The sequence below is a fragment of the Peromyscus maniculatus genome, chromosome 10, assembly GCF_049852395.1.
Source record: "Peromyscus maniculatus bairdii isolate BWxNUB_F1_BW_parent chromosome 10, HU_Pman_BW_mat_3.1, whole genome shotgun sequence".
Taxonomy (NCBI): Eukaryota; Metazoa; Chordata; class Mammalia; order Rodentia; family Cricetidae; genus Peromyscus; species Peromyscus maniculatus.
In genome coordinates, this window is record NC_134861.1 from 52,203,899 (window position 1) to 52,223,846 (window position 19,948).

Genomic DNA, 19,948 nt, shown 5'->3' on the forward strand with positions numbered 1-19,948 from the left:
CCCATTCCTCTTGCTTGCCTACTAAAACTAGATGACAAGAAATTCTGAGCATCACACCACATGCTTTGATTGCAAGACATAGATTTGTTCTAAGATTGCATCTATATTATTAGCTTCAGACTAGATAACAAACCTCATTTTTTGTGGAACACAGGGTTTGGTAGGAATGATCAATTCACTCTTATTTAAGATTTAGTAAAGTTTTCCTTCTGGTTTGTACCACTTTTTCAAGTGTTTCATATGTCTTTTCTATTAGAAAATACTATCTGTTCTGGAAAATTTGCTTTAGGAAAATATTAAAGATCAATTATAAAGGATGAGAGAGATGGTCAAGCTCCATTTGTGAACAGTATCTGACTCACAGGTTATATATTCATCAAGAAATCTGTAACTGAAACCTTCACTACTTTAACTATATGATCACTTTATTGTCTTTGTTGATAACTCCAACATTAAATTATAAAAGCCCATTTTCTAACTACACTCTATTAAGCCTATAATTTTACCCAACTCAACTAATAGCTAGAGAAATAAACTTTCTCATTACAAACTATATTCCCAAAGGGATAATGTTTGAATTAAAATCATAATATAAGCAAAACCACTTAATATAGCACTCCTAAAAGAAACTAGTCACTGAAGTGTGTTTTTTATAAATAATTCAGATTTTGAGTGGGTGTATGATTAGTTTACTTTTAGGTGGGTGAGAAGAATTTGAGAGAAACTTGAGACAACACATCTCCTAGATATTTCTGATATGTTTTTCTAGCATTCAGAAAACAAAGCAATTCACCTTTGGAAATAAGGTTATAAGGAGAAAACTTATTCACACCTCAGCTTTAACTCAAGTTTCAGATTATAAAATGTGTTACAAAACTTTCTAAGTGTGGAGCACTACACAAAAGTGACCTTATTATCAGTATTTAATAGTTCAAAATGTCTCTGTATTGAATTATACATGCCAGATTTTATGTCTTTAGGATGATCGTTCTTTTGATTAATACATTTTCTAAGAAAACTAAGGAGAAATGCAACATAGCAAAGAAATGACTGAAAAACAATGACAGTGTCACAAAACCTGTAGCAACCAGCATTTTAAAAATAGCAGAAGGCTATCTGATTAAAAGTAATCCCCAGTGTGGCCTGGGGGAAATATACCAAAACTCTTGGTCTGCATGAATGTCTTATCATTTCCAATTGTTCATTTCAGAAAAGCATGTGACCTTAACAAAAATTATATTTTAACAAGAGCCCAAGTGCTGAATTGTACATATTTTAAGATAATTCTACATGTTCTATTACATTGTCTTTTTCAAGATGAATGCTTGGAGTAATGTATTCAACTTTTAACTACTACATATGTATGTATGTATGGTTGGTCAAAACTCAAACACACTAGAACAAGGAAATTCAGCTGAACTGCAATTTGTTGAATGTTGATATGCCATTCATGATAGAATTGCATTAAAATTTTATATTGAATAAGTTTTAAATGTATTTGGGCCATATGATCTTACATTGGTAAGTTATATTTATTTATACCAAATGCTGATTCAAGTTGGGAAACATAACTTATAAAAACAGAACAAATAGTGACAGGCTCCAGTGAGAGAGTACTATATTCACACTTACTTTCTTGACCTGAGGGTTCCATGAGAAAATGCAAGCTTCCAACACAAGAGCCTGTTTTATATATGTTAAAAGACAGCATCATCCAGAAATTATGCTGATCAAGCTAAATAGCTAGATGTAGAAGAGTGAAACATGATCATTTTATTTTACCATGCAAAAAACTCAACTCCAAATTAATCAAGGGTATCAGCAGAAGACTTGATACCCTAAATTTGATAGAGGAGAAAGTATGAAATACCTCCAAATTTATGAGCCAGGTAAAATCTTTCTCTGAATAGGCTCCTAATAGGGCAGGCCAAAAGACCAATGGTTAATAAATGGGACCTCATGAAACTACAAAGCTGATGTACAGCAAAAGAAACCATCATTTCACCAAAGAAGCTATCTACTGAGTGAAAAAGTTATTTAGCAGATATACATACATACATACATACATACATACATATATGTGTGTGTGTGTATATACACACACACACATACATAATTCTTCTCTTGTCTTTGAAATCTTTCTCATTCCTATGAGTATATTATAACCTAGAAAATTTTTATATTAATAGCCCCTATGTCCTATGCAGTAGTCTATATTTAATATTTTCTTTCCTTTAAAGCCAACCAATTGTAAACTCCTTAAATATAAGAAACACTTTATATAAACTTTAGCTCATAATTTCATACAAAATATAGCCTTTTTATTTTATTATTATTATTATTATTATTATTATTATTATCTGGATCTGGATCTTGCTCTGTAGACCAGGCTGGCCTTGAACTCACAGAGATTCACCTGGCTCTGCCTCCCTCCCGAGTGCTGGGATTAAAGGGGTACTCTACCGCCACTGGCCACAAAATATAGTCTTAAAAATAAATTTAGATATATAATTTTATAAGAAATCTGAGAATTGTTAAAGAATGTAAGAAGACTTCATAGAAGCAAGACTTCATAAATATTTAAACAAAAAGAGTTATAAGTTATGAGTGATTTTCTTTGACTCTGATTATAGTAGGAGACTATGAAAAACCTTTTTTTGCCAGAAAATGGAGACTTTTTCTCAAGCATCACAATCCAGAGAAAAATTTTATAATTTGGAAACTATCAAGAGTTAAATATGATTTTATGTGTATTTCAGGGCAAGAAATCCTTGTATTGCCTCTGTTACCTAGGCTGGCTTCAAATTTTAGAATGTCTTGCCTCAGCTTCCTGGATTGATTAAGGCTATAGGATTCACCACACCTATTGGCTTAAATATTAATTTAATTATTTTTTTGCATTAAAAATGTGTGTATGTATGAGTGTGCATGGACAAGTCTCTCTCCCCACCTTCTCTCTCTCTCTCTCTCTCTCTCTCTCTCTCTCTCTCTCTCTCTCTCTCTCTCTCTCTCATGTTTGTGTGTGTGTGTGTGTGTGTGTGTGTGTGTGTGTGTGTGTGTGTGTGTGTGTGTGTGTTTGTATTAGACAGGACAGCTTTTAGGAGTTGCCTTTCTCTTTTTCTAATCTGGATAATAGAATTGGAAAAACTATCAAACTATGTACAAACTATGTAGTAAGCACCTTCATTAAACAAGCCATGTCATTAGCCCAATTTAATTCTAGAAAAAAATAAAAACTGGAATCCATTATTAAAATAAAAAAATGTAATCATAATGATATGTTTTATAAGTGTTTGTCTATACATTCTAATTAAATTGTTGAAATGTGTAACATACAACAAAATGACGACTGGGAGTTGATGTCTACTCACAATATATCCTTCTATGGCTTTGTCTTACTTCTGTCAGTGAATATATTTTCTAGACTTAATATATGTTTTTGGTTTCTATGCATTTTGAATGATAGATTTGAATTAATATGACATTACTTAATTCTAGAATGCTATGACTTATAAGACACATGACATATAACCAAGGGTTAAAATGTAAGTAGAAAGTGTATAGTTTATTGAATATTTACTCTTTAGCTTTCTCAACAAACTTTAAAGTTCACATTAAAGTGGTTAAATGTAGACAAACTACAAGAAGGACACATTTGGCATCTGCTTCTATTGACCACAGGACAATTAAAAGCCATTAAAATGACAAACAGTGGACCTGCTGTTATTAACCTGAGCATAAACTGGAAAAATCCATAGTTTCGCAATTTAAAAATAATTTAAACAGAAAAAAAAGCCTTATGCATTTGGAATTAATCTGCTTAAAGGCCAATAAAATCCACCTATGTAGTAAAAAATAGAGAGAATTGCGGAGTAAATCCTTTAAGAATTTTAGGTAAATAATAAACAGAGTTATAACATTCAGGAAGAAAGTAAAGAATAAAGTTTCAATGAATAAATTTTTCACCTTTAAAGGTAAAGGAATCAAATATCATGGTGATTAAGTGTTGATTCAGTACACATCTGAGGAGGAAAATGATGGGAGTCAGTCAGCCTTATATGTGTCCGGCCCACATTTATGTGGCACTTGTCATTTTACATAAGACATTGTTGTAGTCAGAAGATTTCCTTTGTCCCAGCCTGCCAGCAGTCGGGGACAAATCTCTCCCACTCCTGCACCCTAAGAAAACACATAGAGGCTTTTATAATTACAACTGCATGGCCATGGCTCAAGCCTTTTGCTAGCTAGCTTTTATATCTTAAATTAGCCCATAAGTATTAATCTATGTCTCACCACATGTTCCGTGGCTTTACCTGCATCCAATTACATGTTGCTCCTTAGGCAGCTCACTGGCGTCCCTCCCTGCCTTCTTCCTGTCTCTCTCTCTCTCTCTCTTTGCAGTTCCCGCCTGCCTCTAAGCTGCCCTGCCATAGGCCAAATGGCTTTATTTATCAACCATTGAAAGCAACAGATATTTGCACCATACAGAAAGATATTCCCCCATCACTTCTCCTTTCCCATCTAAACAAAAAGGTTTTAACTTTGACCTAGTAAAATTACATTTACCAAGCAAGAATTACAATGACACATTGTTAATGAGAGCAAGGCCCTGTCGATAGATAAGCCAATGGTCTTAGGAGAAAAACCTAATCCAATTATTCTACTAAATGAATGTTGTAGTAAATAGATGTCTTCTTTTTCTATTTTTATTGAAAAAAATATGCAAGATATTTTGATCATGTTTTCTCCTTTCACAATTTTTCCCTAATACTCCAAGCCTCCCTGCTCAGTCAATTTTATGTTCTTTGCCACATGTTGCTTCCTATTCATAGATCAGTGCATCTCTCAACCTTCTAGCTGTAGATGATAATTAACACATAAACACAGAAGTAGACAAAGTGTAAATAATAAGAGACTTTGAAATGCTTAAATGGTATGCGTTTATCACAAGTCTTTCCTGAAGCTCAGGGATTCTATGCAGAAATATAGTAAGCATCAGGGGTGGGGGATACCTTCAAGGAAACAGTGGTTTTCAGAAACAGCAAAGGTGACAAACCTATGAACTTACAGAGACTGTGACACAGGCACAAACCGGAACAAGCTCTAGCCTGACAACATTCTAGTATGAAGGAGAGGAAGTCAGAAACACAATGTCCCACTCCTTGCTAAGCTAAGAAGTTCTTCACAAATGAGAGATTCTGGAAGAGGAAAAATTAGTTTGTTTGTTTTTTATTTCCACTGAAGCAAGGCCTGTTATATAAACCACATGTCAGGGCAGGCCCCATACTCAGAAATAGTTGACCCAAGCAAGCTAAACTTGTTTTTTTTTTTCATCTTAAATTTATCTAAAAGAGCGAGAGAACATGAAATTGGGTTGGTAGTAAGGTAAAGTTAGCCTGGGAGAAGGGAAAGAATATGATCAATATATAGTGTATATAATTTTCAAAAATTAAATAAAAGCGTTATTTAAAATACACATCTTTTAAAAAGAATACTCAAAATGAAGTATTTTTGATTTTTTGTAGTGTTCAGATGATTGTGAACTCTGTCTTATCTCTCAAAATTTGAGGAGTGCAGAATTTCATTTTTACCATTCAGAAATCCAAGTCACAGAATATTATATTTGATATTGAGAAACATTGTATTCATCTCACAACCACAGTGCATTTCTGTTTCAAAAAATTAAAAGAAAGATTGGTTTACACTCAGGATGTTGTCTCCTTCACCAGCTGCCCTGGAAGGAAGATCCCTTTGCATTTTTTTCTGACTCCTGATAGAGCAAGGTGTTCTTTTCCATTAATCGGCTTGTTTTTATCTTGGCTTCCTGTCATCAGATTGCACTTACCATCTGTTTTTCATTAACTGCACAATATAAGTGTGTCAAAAATCCAAACTCTTGTTTAGGAAATGTGAACAGTGATGGCATATGCATGAATCCACTTTCGATCATCAACTTTTTTTGCTGTGATTTAAATTTCATAGCAAAACTCAAAATATGTAGAAATTCCTACACCATCCACAGTCTACACACAGTAACTCTTCACTGTCCAGGGCAGCTGCCTTAGAGGCAGGGTTGTTCCGGGGAAATTAAATTTGCATAGACTCCTGAGAAGTTCCTCCACTTTTAGCTGACACAAAGTGTCTGGTGCTGTCCTTCCTATGCAACTGGATGAGCGCAAGCAGTTTCCATTAAATTATAACACATAGTGTTTTCTAATTCTAAAATTATATTGTAACATGTCATTTTCTTCTCATCTCCTTAAGTCATACACACACACACACACACACACACACACACACACACACACACACACATATAGTCTAGTGTCTCTATAGATTCCTTATCTTCTTGATTGTTACATAATTGTAATCATTTTACATCTAGTCTTTTCTGGTTAGTTTATGTCACTATATAACATGCATTTAAAGTTACCTGTGGTTTCATAGTTTGAGAGTTCATCTTTTGTGTGTATTTTATATGGAATATTCTAATTTGACTTTCATTGAAATGATGGAAATCTTTTGAGAATTATTTTATTTGTTAAAAAACAGTGTCTGTTCAGACTTCTTGGTTGGTCTAAGAGCTCTCTTAGAATAATGCCAAGATGAAGTCTCTCTGAAAAATCTATGTATCTTCTTCCTTTCCGAACATTGTCATGCCTCACGAGGATCAAGGACAGGCATGACACCCCAAATTGGGCAGAATCACTGAGAGTACACCAGATTCAAAGAAGTTTGGGACTTCGTGGTACCTAGCTTCATGGTTTCAGCAGTTAAAGAGTTCGCATGTTTTCAAGTGTGAAAACAGCTGTTGATGGATGAATAAACACCCCTAAGTACTATATTCATCCTGTTGTTTCTGAACTTGTAGAGAGAGATAATAAAATGTACTATAAGGTAATCTGTTCTTTCATAATCAGATATCTTGGTAATAATCCATTATGCATGTAGACTACATACTAAACTTAATAATCCAGAGCTCCAAGAAGTATGAAATTTGACAAACCATTCAGAGTTAATACTCAGTAATTTTAACAACTTCCATCAACATACTGATGTGCATCTAAATCAAGTAATACAATTAACATTTTTAATTATTCCAGCCTGTGTTTTGAAAATGTAGATAAAGGCTTATTGGAATATCCCAGATAGTCTGGAATTGATGACTTAGGAAATAGATATGTTTTAATTATCTTATTAAAATTTAAGTAAGGCAAAATATGAGTTTCATTGTTTTGGTCAAAGATCCTCTTAGCTGTAGCACAGCCTCATTTATTCCTGAGAGTTCTGATGGTACTGCAACACTTTCTCACACCTACCCTAATGAAGTCTACAATCTGTATGGCTTTGGAAATAGCTAATTAATTTGCTACAGTTCCAGTCTCCAAAGTGAACTGAAATCTGTAGAAGGTGCCTTCATTATCATTTCCTAGCTTCTAGTAGACCAGGTAGTCCTTGGCTTGTATGCGAAACAAACAAACAAACAAGCAAACCTCCATTCAGCCTCCTTTTTTCCTCCCCCTATCTTCACCATTCTGCCTCCATGCCTGTATAGAGGATCACTTATTTTTTTTCTTTCCCATAAGACACTCATCATATGAGTTGACTTTTTATCTAATGAACTCATTTTAACATAAGTATCTGTCTAACAAGCTTATTTTCCAAGTATAGCCTGTTTGGGGGTGATAGACATTAAGACTCCAATGTGTCTTTTCAAATAGGTTGGCAATCTAATCCATAAAAGTATCTCATTACTATTTTGAAAACTGATTAACATAAACCAGAATACTTTATTCATTTTATTTAATCCATGGATCTACATTCAACTGTATGAAAATACATCATAAGTGACAGAAAGGGATCTGACAGCTAAGATTATTGTCTGTAGAAAAATAGTCAATAAAAATCATATTGGAATGGAGGGTTTTTTATTTCTTTTTTTTTTCTTTTTCTTTTTTACTTTTGTCCCGATGCTACTGTTACATTGAATGCAGCTATACTCAACATTCTTCTTTGTCTCTAGGCTTTGGAATCTTCTGTGCTGCTAATGTACACTGCCAGGAATCAGAGCATGCCTGATGAAGAGAATTGCAGGAAAAATGTAGTTCCAAAATATGTCTTTTTTTTTTCATTATCTATGAAACTTTGCCTATTTCACACTTCAGTTGAAAATTCTATGGTTTAGATTGAATATTCATGATCATCGATCTGTTTGCAACCTAGATACCAACATCTTGAGAATCATTAAGTTCAGTATATCAATGTTCTGTCAGGGGAAAAATAGATTTTCATTTCTCTTTTATTTTTATGGTCAAATTTTTATTATTATTATAATTTTGAAATTATGTATTCCAAGTTTTCTTATGGCTCTATAGGCAGCCTCGAATTAGAAACCAAATAATCTGTCTGGGTGCATTGGGACATACCATACCCAACAATAAATTAATTTTTATTAACACAAAGAAGGTATGAGAATTTCAAGTAATTATAATATTACAATGTCAATAAAATAATATATATATAGCTATTATAATTGCAGTGGATATATATATATATATATGGATATATATATATATAAACATATGCACATTATTATACATAGAACATAAATGGGTATTTTTTGCTTAAACTTAAATAAAACATGGCACATGCCACATGTCATTTTGATTCTAATGCAATCTATAACCAAATATGAAGTTGATTAGTTATAAATATCAATAAGAGTGGACATTTCACTAGCCTGATGAGTCTCAAAATGTTCTTTTATTTTTGGTTCAATAGTTAACATTTCATATACTGTATATCAAGAATAATGATAATAGTTTACATTCTTTACTTGAAAGAATATCTTTTCTAAAAGCAAGACAATTGATATATGTTAGATGCTTAACCCAAAATGGAAAAAAATACTGTCATTTTATATAAAAATTTCATATTTCATGGTATTTGAATTTTATCAGTTACTTCTAGAGTGTAGTTGAAGTTTTCCTGTGTCCTGCCTGGCCCACAGCCACTCAGACCCAAGTAAACACACAAAGGCATATAATAATTATAACTGCATGTCAATGGCTCAAGGTTTTAGCTAGCTAGCTTTATATCTTAAATTAGCCCATAACTGTTGATATAAATATTGCCACATGTTCTGTGGCTTTACCTGCTTCCTATTACATCTTGCTCCATGGGTGGCTTGCTAGCAACTCTCCCCATCTTTTTCCCATCTCTCTCTTTGATTTCCCTGCCTGACTCTAAGCTGCCTTGTCATAGGCCAAATAGCTTTCTTTGTCAACCAGTCAGAGCAGCACATATTCACAGAGTACAGAAAGACATTTTCCCATCACTAGACCTTTCTGAAATATGCTTAATATTGCTGTTTCCTAAATTATATGGTAATGAGAATCATTAACTGAAATAATAAGAATACTAGAATTTTAGTTTGTATGTCTTCGATCTTTGTGAAATAAGTTTGTCAACACATTTTATGTATTAATAGAAACTTGATTGTATATGGGACACTCTGTTAGAAAATATAGATACTTTTCTGGGCAGGTGAGGGCCAGAAATGTTTTGTATAAATGAGAAAAAGTGTGATGCTCAGAAGAGTGAAATACATGGACGTATTGTCCTACACCTGACAGTGTGACAAGGTATGTTTGTCAGATTGTCTCATTTTAAGTCGAATTATTTTTGATAGCTTCATGGCACTGTGAGTAACATGTCAAGTCAGTCTTCAAGGTTTTTAAAAATCTCTCTAAAAAAAAAAAAAAAAAAAAAAAAAAAAAAAAAACTTTCCCACAGTCTTTTTTTCTTTTTAAACATTAAAATTTTTTACAGTTTAGGGAAGAGAATGAAGCATCTTATCCTTGTTCACCTTGAAAATACTTTATAATCCTCTCTAAAAGGCTCAGGTGTTAGTAACAAAGGCTTATTAATTCTCTTTTGAAAAAATGTACTTAAAAGGGCAATATCAAATTACCTCTGATCTTAAATGTCTTCAAAAACTTCTCTTCACAGTCAAGATAAAATTCAGTCTGTTTCCTAGCCTTGAAAAGCTTATCTGATCTAGTCTTCACCTACCACTCCACTTCACCTCATATCACTCCAAGAGCCCAGCAGATGACAATGAGCTCTCCTTGTTATATCTTTGAGCAGTCTAAGTGCAAATCTTAGTATAGCCTGTCGGAGCCATCATTCCAGTTTGGTTTTGGCCCACTCATGATGTACAAAGTGTATCACACATGTGCCCATTCATCATGACATTGTAACCACACAGCACTTGCTTCTCTTAACCCTGGAAAATTGCCATCATCAAAGGAAATCATCTTGCCTCACTTCTTTTCAGTAGGTGATTATTCCTTCTAACCAGAAATGCTTAAATGCACACCTATTGGCTGATTAAAACAAGCCAAAAGTAAATAAGTAAATAAATAAATAATAAATGAATGAATGAATGAATAAATAAATAAATAAATGATGGCTTGCCAGGAAAGTCATAGCTCTGGTGTTATTTATGCCCTTGATTTTATTGTAGAATCAATTTTTTCCTTGTCCCTCACATTGACATACTTAAATTTCCTACCTCTTTTTATGTTTTTATCAAAGATATTTTTAATGCCATCTGTAGAAACCTCTTCATCTGCAATAACACATAAAACACAGGACTTAAGATAGTTGGTTGATGATAATTCTCATGAAATGAATATTCGGAAATCCATAAGACCTGTGACTGAGTGTCAATAAAAACGTAATTCTAGCTTCCTAATTGGAGACCTAAGGGACTAAAAGTTAAACATATTCATGAAAGGAAGACAGGCAGGGAAAAGAGCCTCCGGAGACATTGGTGTACTTTTCATTTAAACATTTAGTATGACTGACTTCTTGCTTCTCCTTCATAAACTCAGAGATGATCCAGCTGTGAAGAAGCTTTCATGGGACTTCAGGTCTTCTAAGGGAGGTGTTGTGAAAACACTTGCCTACCCTTTTATCCTGTCCAGTTTTATGTTATATTGACCTAAGTTAGAGTCATTTAAGAAGAAAAAAAACCTCATTTGGGAATTTGCCCTGCTAGATTTTTCTCTCGTTGATCAATATAGAAGGGCCCAGATCACAGCAGACAGTGGTACTCTAGTCCTGCTGGCCCTGAGTGCTGTGTGAATGCAGGCTGAGCAAGCTCTTAGTGTAATGCACTAAGCAGCACCCCTTCTTGGTCTCTGCTTCTGATACAAGTTGCTCTTGGTCATATTTTTTCACAGTAATAGAAACCTTAACTAAGACACCTTGTTTTTGCCTGGATTATTTAAGCCCTTGTGATAACTCAAATCAGCAAATACTGAGGATGAACTCATTCAACAACAACACATAATAGTTCGACTCTGCACTACAGGTTTCTGATGTGAAGAACCTCTCTCACTCATGAGGAATCTGTTTTCTTTGTGCTCTGCTTTCAGTAAACCTTGTTTGAGTGATGAGACTTTTTTTTCTGACTTCTCATTCTTTAGAAAGGCAGATAAGAAGAATATGTTCTTGCAGCCCTAAATGATCTCACCAGGCTGATGTCATACTGACTGTGCCAGGCATGCTCCAGTGCTGTGAATGCAGACATTACTCCTTTATATAAATTAGAGGCGAGATTCATATCTTTGCGCCATTCTGATGTTGGAGAACTCAGAAAGAAAAAGTAACCACGAGGACTATGGAATGAAGATACAATGAAAATGGTGGATTTAATGTTCTATCTTATTCAAAAGGTTGTTGTTTGTTTGGTTTTGTTTTAAAGTCGGGGAGCCTTTTTGGAAGCGTTTGTTGTTGTTAGTGGTATTGGTGATTTTTTTTTGTTTTTTTTTTTTTTTCTTTTGAGACAGGGTTTCTCTGTGTAGCTTTGGAGCCTTACCTGGAACTCACTCTGTAGCCCAGGGTGGCCTCAAATTCACAGAGATCTGCCTGGCTCTGCCTCCTGAGTGCTGGGATTAAAGATGTGCGCCACCACTGCCCAAATGCATTTGATATGACTTTAATTAACTATAGCATACAGCTAATGCCAGAACTGCAAGGATGTACTTCTATTTAAAATTTAGTTTCCTTATCTAGATTAATCATAGACACTGACATATTACTCATATAGTAGGATCTCAGAAGAAAATCATATCTCCACAGAGAGTATAAAATGTCTTGAGAGTACAGGAAAAGGAGATGACCTGTGGAGGGTCCCTGATAATTAGAATGTGGAATAAGAATTTTCCTGCATTAGCTTTGAATTTCCCATCACAGACAAAAGTATCATTCAACATATCTTACCAGAATTTTCAGAAGCACACAGAGAAAAAATTCTGGGGATATTAGAATGAACAGATGAATATAAACTTGAAAATATGGATTTAACTCTCTTAAAGGAGGTCAAGATAAGAAAACTGTGCTATAATACAATAAATGTGACAAAAACTCAGAAACATTTGAAATCATTAGACTCTTCAATTATTCCATGCAGAAGCCAGGGTTTGGAAAGGGGAGTGAGAAGAGCTTGAGATGGATTTATCTGAGTAGGTGCACTTGAGAAAAGCACTTGAGAAATGTTGAAGCTTTTCCTGAAAATTATGGTTTTTATAGAAGGGATTCATCTGTCTTGTTATAATTACCTCAACTCTATCATTTGAAGCTCTGGGAAAAAGACAAATAAAGGGTATGCATTATGATGTTTGCCTTACCGAGGATCTAATGCCACGTCTTATAAAATACAACAACTAGCATGGATGAAATGGCAGCCTTCTTCAACTGGGTAGGTGCTGTAGCTGGTAAGGGAAGAAAGGAACCATGTGATGAAGTTGTCAGGCATAGCCATTATGTACTGCCTGGGTATTTATGACTTTAACAGAAACATTGGTTTTCTGAATTAAAGGGTAAAAATTTGAATGAAATGGATTAAATGACTATGATCTACTACTGATTGCCTCAGGAGGATGTCTTGGTCAGTGTCACTGGATTTGGTTTTAATATGCTACTAGTACAATGTTTTGTTGTTTTGAAAACTGATGGCCTCTATTAATTGTGATAAAGTTGAAAGGATCATCATAGTGAGACTGGTTAAGAAAACTGATGAATATTTTAATGATGTGAATATTCCTAGATGAATGCATTATATAGCTTTGAAAAATGTGAACATTTGACTGCTTTTTTTGGAAGATACAAACAAGATCATCTTACTATTAATGTTTGTTCTTTACTGTGGGAATGAATAATCACTACATTTCTAGCTATTTCCCATGCATTATCAATAGCGTCTCTCCAATTATAACAACGAAAAGGTACCTAAATACTTCCAACCATATCTTGAAATAGAATGAGGGCCACTGCCAAGGGCATTGTTCTGGTGAACTCTGTACCAAATAGACAATGCACATGCTCATGAGAGAGGTTCAGACAGTGTTGAGAATAACAATTACTCTCCAGAGTGTCCAGAGACTGACCATAAGAGACACTGCTAAAAACCTGTAACCTTTATATGTCATTCAGTCCAGAAATACAGAATATGAAAAAGCAAGAGGAAGGCTCAGTTCCTCGCATAGTATAAAACTAGAAGAAACGATAATTTTTAGAGACTACAGAGATTCAAAGATTAAAGACTGATTACTAGTAAAAAAGTTATTAATAGCTATACAGATTTATTAAGATTTTTTATTAAGAAATTTTTTATTCATTTTTACATACCAATCAAAGATGCCCCTCTTCCCTCCTTTCACCTCTCCAGCCTTCCCCCCAACCCATCCCCCATTCCCTCCTACAAGAAGGTAAGGCCTCCCATAGGGAGTCAGCAGAGCCTGGTACATTCAAAAGAGGCAGGTCCAAGTCCCTCCTTCTGACTCAAGGCTGTAAAAGGTGTCCCACCTTAAATAGTAGGCTCCAAAAAGCCAGCTCATGCACCAGGGATGTATCCTGATCCTACTGCCAGGGGGCCCTGTTAGCAGATCAAGCTACACAACTGCCTTGCTTATGTAGAGGTCCTAGACCAGTCCTATGGAGGCTCCACAGGTGTTGGTCTAAATTTCATGAGTTCCCACTAGTTTGGTTTGATTGTCTCTGTAGGTTTCCCCATCATGATCTTGAAGCCCCTTGCTCATAGAATCCCTCTTTTCTCGATTCAACTGGACTCCTGGAACTTGGCCTGGTGTTTGCCTATGGATTTAATGAGTTAAATGTTGAAGTCAGATGATGAAGAGGATTCTGGACATAGCTAGTGAGAATTTAGTTCTGTTCTTTTAAAAAATTTTCTTGTCTATTACTTTTAAATTGAAAACAATCACCTGACTAAAAGAAGAGAGTAGTGCATGAAATTTCCTTTCTGAACATAATGATTTTATAGAATTGTGGAGCTTATCTCTAATCAATGTGTGGTTACTGATTAGGGTAATTTTATAATAAATAATAAGGAAATTTCAATTTTCATTGGGTAGTTGGATACAGATTCTAGACATTTAATCATCATTTTATTTTCTATAATATAGCATAGGCATACAGAATCCAATCATAAAAGTTGCCTGGAAAACATTTGATTCCAAGAACATATACTAGGTCCACAAAACAATGTGGCTATTATTTTTGTACTTTGTAGATATGTAATTGGAATATGTATGCTTAATCGATGCCCACAAATTAGCCGTAAAATGTGAAAACTACTGCACTTCAGAAAATTAGGTGGAAGCCTTTGAAACTGCTGCCTTTATGGAATATAAAAAAACATAAACAAAAGCACAGCAAGTGGCAAAATATTGTTACTAGAAAAAAAAGATTCATTATTTCATTCTTCCTACGAAGATCTAAAACACAGCTAAAAATGAGTTTATGAAGCAACAGAACTATAAACTGAGAGAGATGAAACTTCAGGTGTGCCTGACAGAATGTTTATGAGGACAAATTAACATAGTCTCTGGTATATACCATGCTGATTTTGATGTAACAGATGTCTTATTTTTATACAAATTGAAAAGAAGGATAATAATTTCATAGTCACAGTATATGTATCATAGTAAACGTTGAGTGCCTTTCACTAACAAAAACGTTCTATAGGACAGACAGTTCTGCATTTAAGGCAGCATTTTGATCCACCCAAGGAACCAAAAATGTCAAGTAATCTAGAAGCATTGTTGAAAGAAATGAGAGATAATCCATACAATGAGATGTTGGCCGCATTACTAAAATTTTAGGAGTCTAAAGCAATCAAAGCCATTGAAGAAATAGTGAGAGTGTTTATAAGCCTTGTTGGGGTTGTAGGGAGAAATATAACTCATGAAAATACCATTCTGTCATACCTATTAGCTAAAGTGAATGCTTGAAATTTTTGATTGGGATCAGGGCAAGAAAGAACTCTGGAACTTATTCAGTCTATTGTTTAAACTATAAAATTGCTACAATTCACATAATTAATGGTTTTAGACACTGGTAGAGATTAAATTATAGACAGGATTAAAAAATGACCATGGAACACTGGAACTAACCAGTGTGAACAGGGTGGTACAAAAGGCATCAACTTATGGATTCTGTTAGGGTTAACTACAGTACTTGCAGTTTAAAAGTGATAATTCTAGGATCAGATAATGAATAACAATAAACCACAGAACCATTAGTGCAAATCCCCTGTCTTCAACAGCTGTTAGCTACTGTTTATCCCTCAACTCATAATGTTGTATTCAATGTAGGACTTTTCCCCCCTAGATAGTAGAAAAAGGGCAAAATAAAGACTGTACATAGAATGTTTATAAGAGTAAAAATGGACTGGTGTACCATTGCATTTTGCAAAGTGACAGATCAGAAGCATAACAGTAAAAGTAAGTACTTCAGACATTGATGAAATAAGACTAGTTAGTCATATGATATCAAAAATGGTCTAGGTGAGAATATCAGAAATATTTAACCTAGGCAATGGCAAATGACTCAATTATTTGTGCAGAGGAATAAGATGGGATTACACTGAAATTATGAATACAACAATGTCTGAGGAAGATGCATACTGGTCAATAAATAGAAATGGGTAGAATATTTATACCTTTACTTCATATACTAATGTCCTGCAGGGGATAAGTACTAAGGGAAAGGCTAAACTGCTCTACATGATTAGTGGAAATCATTGGCACAGAGGGCAGGGGATGGATATAGGAATAGCCCAAATCTCCAGAAAATAAATCTCAGGATGTTATGTTTTTAAATGTAGTATTACAGAGTATTATTCTAAAAGTTCTCTTTCTCCCAAGAGAGATGATTCCTTATAAAGCATAGTGAAAGTGCCACTCACTTTCTATAGTTATAGCTGCCACATGATCATGTCACACTCCTTGTTCAGGAAAGTTAGACAATAAATATACTAGAAGAATAATTGAATATGTCTATGATATGCAAGGAAGTTTTTACATATTATGAAGAAGCAGTTTTCATACTTAGATAATCCTGACAAGCATTTCAATTCAGTTGTAACTATAAATGAGCACATGCAACCATCTGATCTTGATAGCTATATTGGGAATGTAGCTTCAGAATTTTGAAGATGAGAATCTGTGCTTACCAGGCAACCTGGGTACTTACACTATCTGTGGAGAAAATTTGCAAAGAATGGAAATAAGGGGAGCTGGTTGTTTTTGTTGTTGTCGTGTGTGTGTGTGTGTGTGTGTGTGTGTGTGTGTGATTTCTTCTGAAAACTAATAGTTACATTATATGCAGTTAGTTCCATTTCCTCTTGTCTTAGACACAGTTAAAAACTATGGCCCTGAAGAAGTTCTGTCTCAGTCGAGGGCACTTATGCCAATATGTAAGTAGATATGAGACATTGTACACTGTGGTCAATAGTTCATGTTGCCATAATTTCTTCCACATCATTTCTGAGTTTTTGATACTATACTTTCTTGAAGCTGTTGGGATTATGACTGAAGTTGATTACTGCAACACTGGCTTAAGGAATATCTTATGCCCCGCACTACCTGTTCACAGATGCCTGATAGTTCTTAAACAAATCCCAAGGAAGTCAAAGTCACGGACCCACTAATTAAGAGTTTAATGTCTGACAAAAGCCCATTGGTGCAACAGGGTCATGACCTTTATGAGATAACAAACCACTTTCTAATTCTATTTGTGATTCTACAGGAGGTGATTTCATGACTGATAGTGTAATCTGTAGTGTGAATCCTAATGGGTCTTAACAATAAAAACCTGGAGCCAGATATCAGGGTAAATGCTGAATGACCAGAGAGACAAAGGAACAAGCCATAGCCACCTCTTACCTCGGCAAATCCTCAGCTTCCAAAAGGGTGAGAGCCTGTCTCCTCCCGTCTTTTATTCCTCTCTCTGCCCAGACATATCATTCCTGTCTCCACCTCCCTAGTGCTGGGATTAAAGACATGTACCGCCTAAGTACTAAGATCAAAGGCGTGGGATCCCATGCACTGTGATTAAAGATGTGTGACACCACTGCCTGATTCCTATGGTTAACTAGTGGTTATTCGACACTCTGATCTTCAGGCAAGCTTTATTTGTTAGAGAACAAACAAAATATCACCACAGTAATCCCATCCAAAAGGCCTAGGCTGGGAAGATCTTAGGCACTAGAACAGAACTTGTTATTATTTTGCTGGATGGTCATGCCATTAATTTGCCATCTAAATATTAAGTTCATATACATAGACCAGTCTGTTCTTACCATTGATAATTTTACAGTGGCAACAGTCTGCTGAGATATCTAACTAGTGAAGGGACTGAGAATAAGGACTGAATGTTTAAAAAGGACACATATTATTTCACCCTACATTGTACTAAGGATCAGGGACTACCACAGAAGAGAAAGCCAAAATAATGCATGACCCAGAGAATGTGAAATATTGTGGTGAAATGTTGACTTATAGACAAGAATAGTCTAACAAAATCATGAACCCACAGCATTTGTGGTTACATGCACAAGATCTTGTTAAAATCCAGCTAGCCAAAATTCTGGCCCAAGTGGAAAAGATGATCACCAGGCCTCATCCCATATTGGGGAAAATTTTGCAGTGGATAACTTCTGATGAACAGAGAATTGTTCTCTTTTAATTATGTAGCCACATGAATAGGATTCCCATGCTGCAGGATATAGCCTCATATCTATGTACATATGGGCAGAACCAGCTGTATGAACTGTGTTAATTTAAATAAATAATGGCATGAGGTTCAGAAGGGAATGTGTTGGGGGAGTATATAGAATGTTTTGTAGAAAGGTAATAGGGTAGTTATGATAATATTTTGTACTATGCATACAGTAAAATTTCAAAAATAAAGAAAAAATGCATTAAACTCTTTTTATAGAAATATTTATGTTCCAGAGATTCCTACACATGAAGACTTGGACAGACCTTTAAATAGCACACACCTCAGTTGATACATGATCATGAATTCTATACTTCTATGAGTTTGTCTTTAGCTCCAAAAACTTGAAATATCTTAAGTGTCTGAATTCATTGTTATTTTCATCACATGAGAAAATTTAACTTTTTCAAATGTTTGATAACCTTTTCTAAACTCACTGTTGTAGAACTTGAGTTAATCCATTTGCCTTAAGTTTACTATTGTAATGAATCATTTAATAGTTGTCTGAAATAAGCAAGAATACTAAAGAAAAAGAGTCTTTAGTATATGTAAGGCTCATATAGCTCATTATACATTTCTTATGTTCTCTATGTAGATGGCTCAGCATTTAAAAGTGCTGGTAATTATTCTTGCTTACTTGACCTCTGTTCCCAATACCCACATGAAATGCTTACAAACACTATAAGTCTTCTTTTCCTTATTTTTATTGAAAATAGATTCTTCTGTCATACAATATATCCTGGCCATAATTTCCTCTCCCTCATGTCCTTCCAACTTCCCCAACTTTCCCTGTTTCCAAAAACCACTCCTGCTCCATTCCCCTTCATAAAAAGCTAGCATACATGGGATAGCAACCAAACACAACCCAACAATAAAGCCCTCCCATTGAGTCTAGAAACGGTAACCAAATAGGAGGAAAATAGTCGAAAGAGCAGGCAAATCAGTCAAAGTTACATTTGAGTTTCCTCTCTTCAGATCTGTACCTCATTTTTAAATTGAATGTTTTGTTTGTTTTTGTTTTTGATAGTTTAGTTTCTTGAGTTTTTTTGTATATTTTGGATATTAAACATCTGTCAGATGTGGAGTTGGTAAAAGCCTTTCCCATTCTGTAGGCTACCACTTAGTCTGATTGACAGTGTCTTTGGCCTTACAGAAGCTTTTCAGTTTCACGAGGTCCCATTTGCTAATTGTTGATCTTAGTGCATTTGCTACTGTTGTTATAGTCAGGAAGTTGTCTTTTCTTTCTTTCTTTTCTTTTCTTTCTTTTTTTTTTTTTTTCAAGACAGGATTTCTCTGTGTAGCTTTGTGCCTTCCCTAAATCCCGCTCTGTAGACCAGGCTGGCCTTGAACTCACAGAGATCTGCCTGCCTCTTGCTTCCTGAGTGCTGGGATTAAAGGCATGCGCCACCACCGCCCACCAGGAAGTTGTCTTTTGTGCTAATGAGTTCAAAACTATTATCAACTTTTTCTTCTGTTAGATTTGGTGCATCTGGTTTTATTTTGAGGTCTTTATCTACTTGGACTTGGTTTTTGTGTGATAAGTATTGATCTTGATGTATTCTTCTACATGCAGATATCCAATATGACTAGCACCATTTGTTGAAGACGCTGTGTGTGTGTTTTCCCAGGTGTGCATAAGTGTGTGGATTTATGTCTGGGTCTTCAGTTTGATTCCACTGATCAACATGTCTCTTTTTATGTCAATACCATGCAACTTTTTTTGCTACAGCTCTGTAGAACAGAGATGGTGATAACTCCGGCAATCAGATTTTTGTTTTGTTTGTTTGTTTTCTAAAGAAAGAGTGGAAAAGGTCATGATGTTAAACATGCAGTAAGGTAGGGAAGATATTCATGGAGT